The sequence below is a fragment of the Centruroides vittatus genome, unplaced genomic scaffold, assembly GCF_030686945.1.
Source record: "Centruroides vittatus isolate TY-2023 unplaced genomic scaffold, ASM3068694v2 contig_460, whole genome shotgun sequence".
NCBI classification, from domain to species: domain Eukaryota; kingdom Metazoa; phylum Arthropoda; class Arachnida; order Scorpiones; family Buthidae; genus Centruroides; species Centruroides vittatus.
Window position 1 is genome coordinate 2,597,628 of NW_027122256.1, and position 9,199 is coordinate 2,606,826.

Below are 9,199 nucleotides of genomic sequence, written 5' to 3' on the forward strand. Positions count from 1 at the left end.
AATATTTCTTAAGAAAATTAAAATTTATAATAATTGTGTTTTTATTAAATTTTAATTTAATGCTTATTGCTTCAATTTACAATGTTTTCTTTTTATTCTTACAATTTTCACCTTCTTTAGCATTTAAGACTTAGTTATGAAAGATTTATTAAAAAATAAACGTTATAAACTATTATTTTGTTATTTTATTTATTTGTTTTCTTTAATAAATCGACCTACAGGTGACCCCAATCACAGGCCTGTTTATATAATAAGAATACAAAAGTCTATAACAATTAAAATTGTGAAAATTAGAACAACATTAAACATCACTCCTCCACATTACACCGAGGAAATCTATTTTAAAAATATAAAACGTAATTTTTACATTAATCTTAAACTTTAATATTAAACAACTTAATAACAGCCGAAATTTTCACTTAAATCTAAATAAATCCAATTACTATCCCAATGATTATCGCAGCTTATCGATATATTTTAAGAAATGTTAGCTTTTTTCAAAGAACTTCAAATCCAAAATAGTTCCTACTACGCACAGGTACATGCACTTATGAATATACGTAATTTTCATTATAAAATTTGTAATAGATTCTAATTACAATTTTTCAGTTATTAATCTATATACTGCAAAATATTTAAAATAATTAAAATATTTAAAAAGTATTTTAAAAATGTTAGATGTAACGTTTATATATAATATTGTATTCTATAAGGATCCATGGAAAATTCGTACCCACGAAAACGTTAATATAAGAGTTTCGAGTATCGTGAATTTAATTAAATGTAAACACGAATAGTTAAAACTGATATCATAAACTATTTTAAAATGAGAAATAACATTAAAGCATACTGTCAACAGAAGACATTTGCTACAAATTTGATACAAATTGTCACTAATATAAATTTCAAAATCTTTCAGATTGCCTTAGGCTAGTTACGTCATCTCATTAACGTTCACAATAAATTTACTTTTCTCTTGAAAAATATTTTATGACTTTCTTAATAAAGTAAGATAAAGTTGAAATGACACCATTTGTAAAATTTAAACCACCAAATTAATGCGATTCACTTCCTTCTAATAATTGCTTCTATTATTTTAACTTGTACAAAATTTGAAAATCTTTCGTATAGTCTTTACTATAAATATATTCTTTATATTTTTATTATATATAATAAAGAATAAACAGTTAATAAGAGTTTATAATATATAAGGATGAAGTTCAACTCGATTAACCGATATTAGTAGTTTAATAATTAGATATGGGTAAACATATGAACAGCATTAAGTAATTTACCACAACTAATCGTTTTAAACTCTATAAAGAGTTGTGGAAAATCACATAATATAAATTAACTAGAAGATCATTTTAAAGCGAAATTAAATTATAGCATTTATTGTTATCTTAATGATTATTTTTTCCTTTATTGTCATTTAATAACTAAATAATATTAATTTATTAAATTAATGAATAAACGAAGTTTTAAATTTTTTACATCGTTTTAGACGACGTTATTTATGGAAAATTATTAAATTATATCAGGAAAAAATTTTAATTGTTTCTAAGTTGAGGATTAAAAACACGTACTTGAGTATTATAAATCATTATTTAATTACCACGTATTAAGTTTTATGAATATAGTTTATCATTCTAAATTAATCTCTTAAACAAGAGGGCGATAATTTTTTTATCTCATAATTTAAAAATTTAATAGTTTTTCCTACGAACGTAAAGTTTAAAATATTAATTAGTTTCTTATTATACTTATTTATATATTTATTAATAAAATGAATTTATTTAAACATATACAATTTATTTTAGTTAAGTTCTGTAAAATTAACATAAAAAATATTTCGAATTTGAGTAGTTTACTGCAAAATTTAATTTTATAAAAGGATAATATTAAATATTTTAATAATTTAACTTTTCTTTCTAATTTTATATCTAATACATTGTATTTAGTATAGTTTATATTAGAAATTTTAAAGCTAAAACAATTCATTGCACTGTGTATTACTCGTACATTACATAAATCAATATGTTTACTGTTATATTTTAATATTTTCATTCGTATTTTTTATATAAATGTAATCAAAATGCAAAAATAATTTTGTCCACATATATTGTTTCATGCGAAATAATTTTTAAAAATCCATTTTTATTTCCAATATCCAATTTAACAGTAAATGCAGTTTGTATCCACATCGGTTGTTTACAAAAGTGAAAATTACAATTTTGAAATTTTATATAAAGAAAAGCTAAAATATGATGCAAATTAAACTCTACGAATAAAAATTCTTGAAAAATATTACACATTTTTCGTATTTAAAATAATGATTGGAATTTAAACGCTATTTTAAAAAATACACATTTGTAAAACAAATTTTTTTTATATAATCATGGAAAAAATGCTTTTCGAATACGGTTCATAATTTTCTTTTTAATATTGATTCAACTTTTAAATTTTATTTTTACTTTTATGTATTGACGTAAATATTAATGTAAAAACATTAGATATATTAGAACAAATCAATTAGGATTGTGACGTTGATTTATCTTTTCAATATGAGTTTTTGATTCGAAATTAATTTCAATCCAGCTTTTAATAAATTTAAAATAGCTTTAAATAACAAGTTATTTAGCTTGTATAATAGAATATTCACATATATTGAATTAAAATTTATCACTGTGCATAAAATGTAATTTGTTCTAGTGACGCCGGCTATGGCTATTTATTTAACTTTAATAATAAAATTCAATCAACTAAGCATAAATTATATCTAGTAATAAAATTTCATTACAAGTTATAATTCAGTTCATTTAATAATATAAATCAAAACAATTTTGTTTAAGACAAAAAACTTTTTTACTTTGTTGTAATTAAACAGAATATTTTAAAAATATTAATGCAAAAATAGTTGGAATTTCTACAAAGAAAATTTAATTATTCCTTAAATTAAGACGAATATTTGAAATATAAAAATAAAAATATCAGCAAATCTTTTTATTTCATTACGAAGTTTTGCAACATAATTAAATTTTTAACTATTTAGGTATAATTTATCCATCTGCTCATAAAGAAATAATAAAGTAGCAAGGATTTACATATTGAAAAAACTCACAAAATAACTTTTATTTGTCAATGAAATTGCTATTGTTCATTTATTTATATTTATAAATAAATCTTATAAGATAAGATTACTTTTAAATCAAAATTTTAATTATTGGTATTATTATTATTTTGTTGGGTTAAATAAGATATACTCGGTTAACACCGGTGGCTGTGTACCATGCCGGACCAAAGTCAAGACATAGTAACCAAAACAGAAATTAAAGAAGTGTATCAGTGTGTGTGTGTCTGTATTCAGGAATTTTCTCACAATATGACATGTATTCAATATAGTGGCCTTCTGTAGTGTGATGTATGTGTTTCTATTCAATTCTAATGTGCCCAGGCTTTTGTGTAGTGTGTGTGGTATGACACCTGTAGAGGAGAGAACAACAGGTACAATAAGCACCTTATCCATTATCCACAGATGCCTTATTTCCTGGGCGAGTTCTGTGTACTTGCTAATTTTTTCAGTGCATGCGTTTTGTATATTGTGAGTGTTTGGAATGGACATGTCTATAATGTATGTGATTTTATTGTGTTTGTCAATGAGTGTGATGTCTGGTCTGTTCTGGTAAATTGTTTTATCTGTGATTATGGCTCTGTCGTAGTACATTTTGTGCGTGTTGTTTTCCAATACTGTCTGTGGAATGTATTTGTAATATGGTTCGTGGATGTCTACTAATTTGTGTTTCCTTGCAAGCTCTTGGTGTATTATATTTGCTACTTGATTATGTCTGTGTAAATAATCTGTTTGTGCCAAGAACTTGCAACCAGAGGTGATGTGTTGTATAGTTTCTGGCATGATGTGACATTTTCTGCATGTGTCATTTGTGAGTGTTGCATCTTTGAGTATGTGTTTTCTGTAGTTTTTAGTATTTATGACCTGATCCTGTATGGCAATCATGAATCCTTCCGTCTCCCCAAAGAGGCATCCCCGAGCTAACCAGCTGTTTGACGCAGTTTTGTCAACAAAATCCTGGGCCAGATCGTAAGGATGCCTGCCATGGAGTGCCTTTCGAGCCCACGATTGCTTAATGGTGTCTATGCTTTTTATATGTTGTGTTGTGTCCATATTATGTGAGTGTAAGTTTAATGGTGTGTTATTCGAGTCTGCTAGAGTTACTGCTTTATGTAATTGTGAAATTTCTTGTTTTTCATAAAAAAAACTCTCGCAGTGACTGTATTTGTTTGTAGTGAAGGTTAACTATGTCAATCAGGCCACGCCCGCCATCTTTACGTGGAAGGATTAATCTTTCTGTGGCGGATTTAGGATGATGTTGTTTATGCTTAGTAAGTGTTGTTCTTGTTTTCCTTTGGAGTTGCTCAAGATCTGTGTGAGTCCAATGTATAACTCCAAAAGAATATGTGAGTACTGGGATGACATATGTGTTTATTGCTTTAACTGTGTGTTTTGCATTTAACTCTGTTCTGAGAATAGCATTTAACCTACTTTGGTATTCTTTAATTAATCTTTGCTTTATTTGTGCATGTTCTGTTAGTTTGGCCTGTTGGAATCCTAAATACTTGTAGAACTCGCCCTCTTCCATGGATTCAATAACGTCTCCATTTCCAAGTGCAAAATCTTCTTTCTTCAGGATTCCTTTTTCTATGTGTTATTATTATTATTATTATTATTTATATTTTATAATTTAATTTGTTTTATACTTTTAAGTAAAGAAGCGAAATTTGTAAGATATAATTAGAGTACAATTGAAAAATAGCTATAAAACATTTCAATAACGATATAAATATCATAAAAATGAGTTAATAATAGAGAAACGTTAATAATTAAAGATTAATATTCAAATGTAAATGTTATTATATAAAAAGAAAGAAAATACTGTATTGTAGAACATTTAAAAAAATTAAATTGTAAACATCCTTGCAATCCCATCTCCCAGTAAATAACACAACACCATTCTTTAATTATTTTGGTGTTTTTTTTAATTACAAGTAATATCTAAGAAAGTAAATGATTGTAATAGCAAAATATCGTAAAATATAATTAAGTAATCAATTAAAGTAAATATTCCTTGATTTAAACGATAATCAAATCAAGCATAGGTATATATCGTCAGAACAGTTCTTGCAATCCATTATTAAAGTAAAAAGTTTCTATCTTTATCATTATGTTTGCAATTAATAATGAGTATTTAATTTAAAATACTTAAACAGAATATATTCACTATTTGTTTATTTGTTCCTTGTAAAACAATGGAAATTAAACTCATTGAATAAAATATACTTAAAATAGCTTCAGATATGTCTATTATTAACAAACGTATTAGAGTTTATTATTAATAAAACATGTCTGTTATTTGTACTGTACGTTCGATTTTTTTATTCACATTTTATTTTGCTATTAATTATGATCGTTTTATCTGGGAGCAATGTAACTAAACAAAATTTAATTTTTTCTATCAAATTGTCACTTAAAATATTTCATGTTCTCTTTATTATGTTTTCTACTTGAAATCGTGATTGACAGATGTTTGGTTTATTTGGCTACACGTCGGAGATCTGCATAGGGGGGATTCGTGCCAGGAGGTCTTTTATGAAGAACTAGCCCCTATTTAGGTGTTACTAACGTAAAGAAAACCCGGGAAACTCCACGTTGCCAGACCGTTGACGAGGCGCGAAACCACGATCAACAACCAGTGTTTAGTGGTTAAATCCACTCGGCCACCAATGGACTCTTATATTGGATAAAAATGACCAAATATTTTAAAATTTCAAAAAATTTTAGTTTTAGAGCAATATTTGATCTTGTATTAATTTTATTTAAATAAATAAAATAAATACAAGAACTTATTGCCTATAAAATGACAATTTAAGGAAATCAATTATCTAATACATTTTTGAACTATGTGAGAGAAATCTTTTATATCAATTCTCAAAATATTTAGGAAATTAAAAAAAAAACAGAATAAATATATCCTAGTAGTAATGGCAGGGCCGGCGATACCAGGATGGCAAATTTTCGTAAATTTATACAAAATTTTCCAGGCATATTATTTTTTAATATTTATATTTATATTATACGGCGCCAGTTAAATATTAACTTAATTAACGAAGCGACTGCTTCGTGTGCACTGACATTCATAAATTACGCAGATTTGCTTACTTTGTCCATCTTAGAACTTTTGGTAGCACTGGAGAAGTGGCGTGATTGCAGAGAGACCAAGCATTGATATATACTTTCAATAATTACTACAGTTCAATGTCACCACAAAAAGGTATAATTCTTGTGGAAAATTTTGTTTTAAAGAATTAAATATAATTGGTTAATTTATTTAAATACGTACAATTGAGCGAAGTGTAAGGGGAGCTCTTCATAAGTCAGAAAGTGTGATCGAAGCTCAAAGCAACTGCATTACCATTAAACATAATTTTTTAAAAATATGTACAAATTAGCAAGACTGATGTCGTGAAGAATCCAGAATTTTGAAATTCGTTCTAAAGGTCGAGATATTCGAGATCAAAATTTGCCGCGTAAAGTCTATGAGACCGGTTGCAAGCTGGTCGCGCGCTACATGTCAACCTAATTTCTGATTGCTGAAAATTTACATTGATCCCTACGACAATCTTTTCTGTTGATCTTTACGATGGGCGTTTAACACCCATGACCTGCGGCCGCACATGTGCGCGTTTTAAACGTTTCTTCACGTTTTGTCCGTTAATGAGTTGGACAGGCACATTGGTTCCGGAACCTGCTTGTTTTAAACTGATTTAGAAAGAACGTTAAAAGCATGTCACCATATTCGTGTTTTCGTGTGAAATCGAAACAAAAAAAACCTAAGCCTCCGAGATTAGTTTCGTTTTCCTAAAAATACCTAGTTTAAGGAAAAGCGGTGTAAAGTGCTTGACTCTAGATGGCATAAACTCTTGCTGGTCCTAAGTAATGGGTAAACTCTCTTTATGGGTAAGCAGAATTTCATATTTAATCATACTTCTCATTTTGTATGCTTACTGTAATATCAATGCACGCAAAATACTAACTCTTTCGAATTTTCAGTTTTGAAATATGTATTAATTTTATTCTTTCTTGTATCATCTACAGTTGATCATTTTCCTCAGTCAGTTTAAATACTGTGGATTCGATTTCTTGTAAGAAATGAACTCACTGTAGCTAATTACAAGCTTATTACAGCTTTTCAGTTTCAGGAGAGGTAAATTCTATTTCAGAAATGAAATTTATCTGAAAATCATTTTATAAGTTAACATTAATTTTAAGCAATGATAATTTTTGTACAGTAATTATGGTTCGGATTTCGATTAGATTAATACTATAGTAAATTTTTACGAACATACACTGCAATTATCAGACAAAAGTTAATTGTAGCATGTATGCATACGCACTGTATCATACCAAACGGAAAGAAACAAATTAACGTTGCACAAAATTTATATTTAATTATAACAATGCCATTTCTGAGAATTAACATTTTGTGCAACATTAATTTTTTACTTTCGTTATGTTAAAGTATTGTACATATACATATATGTTACATGTAACTTATATGTGATAATTGAACAATTTATTCATAAAAAATTAATATAGCATTAATTCGATGGAAATCCGAACTATAATTGCCGTTCAAAAATTACTATTGCTTAAAATTGAAGTTAATTTAACTTTATTTGAAAATAAATTTACATTTTCTGAAACCACAATTATTTTTTTCCGAAATCAAATTTACCTTTTCTGAAATTGAAATTGTAAAGGTGTAGAATGATTACAGCAATAATGCAGACATTGCCGTTATATCCGATTTTGATGTCTGTCACTGAATCTTCGCCATTAATTGTTACTTAATTTATATTTTCTAAGAAAAGATTAAATATTTTATTTATTTAAATCAGCTTTTCTTTTTCCTCCCCAGATAAATTAAATGAGGCAAAATTAACACTATCTCAATTTATCTTGATTTACTCAGAATTCGTTAGGTAACATCCCTAAGATAATTGATATCAATAACTCATTTTTATTTCAATAATTAAATTTTTTTAAACAAGCTTTACGTTCTCTGATAAGCTAATAATTGCATAATATAAGATCTTAGGTTTCAAAATTTTTAACGGAAAATATATATTGTGTAATAAGTCAAATTTTGATGTATTTCATTTCTCAATTTAAAAATGTTGAATGGCTACCAATGAAATTTAATATTAATTATAACTGAAATTATTACATCTCATGTTTAAAATCTTTGCTTATTATTAATAAAAAACGATAATTTTTAAAATAATTTTTATTGAATTATTCAAAATTACATGAAATTAATTTGTTTTTCTATTATTAATAAAAAAAATTTAATTTGTTCTAAATAATGGTTGATATTTTATATTAATATATTAAAACAATAAAATATATTAAAAATAAATTAAAATATTCATTCCATATATATATATATATATATTAATATACAGTAAAACCTCGCTTAACGAGCACAATTCGTTGCAGAGTCTTACTCGTAATGCAAAACACTCGTTAAGCGAAACAATTTTCCCCATAGAAATTAATGTAAAATACGATAATGCGTTTTACGCCGGAAAAATGCTCGAATGTTTCATGTATAACGTTTATTCAAAAAGAAAAAAAAAATGGTACAATATACACTGTTAAGGAGCGTGAATCATCATCTTTTCTTCTAACGCGGAATGAACCATCCTGAAATTAGAATTTGATTTGTAGGAACAAAAAAAAAATCACAGCTGATATGTTTGATAAACACTTCAAACGATATGCCAAATTCTTGAGTTGTGTAAAGGCTATAATTAAATATTAGAAATTAATTAATTTGACTAGAGGTAGGCAGTTATGTTTCCATCTCGTATTAAATTTAATAATTATAAATAGTTAATTTTTTATTCAGACATTTCTAAAATTTAATTTGGAATCGGTCATTAAATTTAATGACCCAAGAATTTGGCATATTCTTCGGCGTGTTTATTATATAACGGACAATGGTTGTTGATGTTTATAAGTTATATGTGATAAGTTTGGAAAAAATATGTGATCGTAAGCGACACTAAGATGCTAGCGGAACGAGTACTAAACACAGACTGATGGAGCATGCCGCATCGC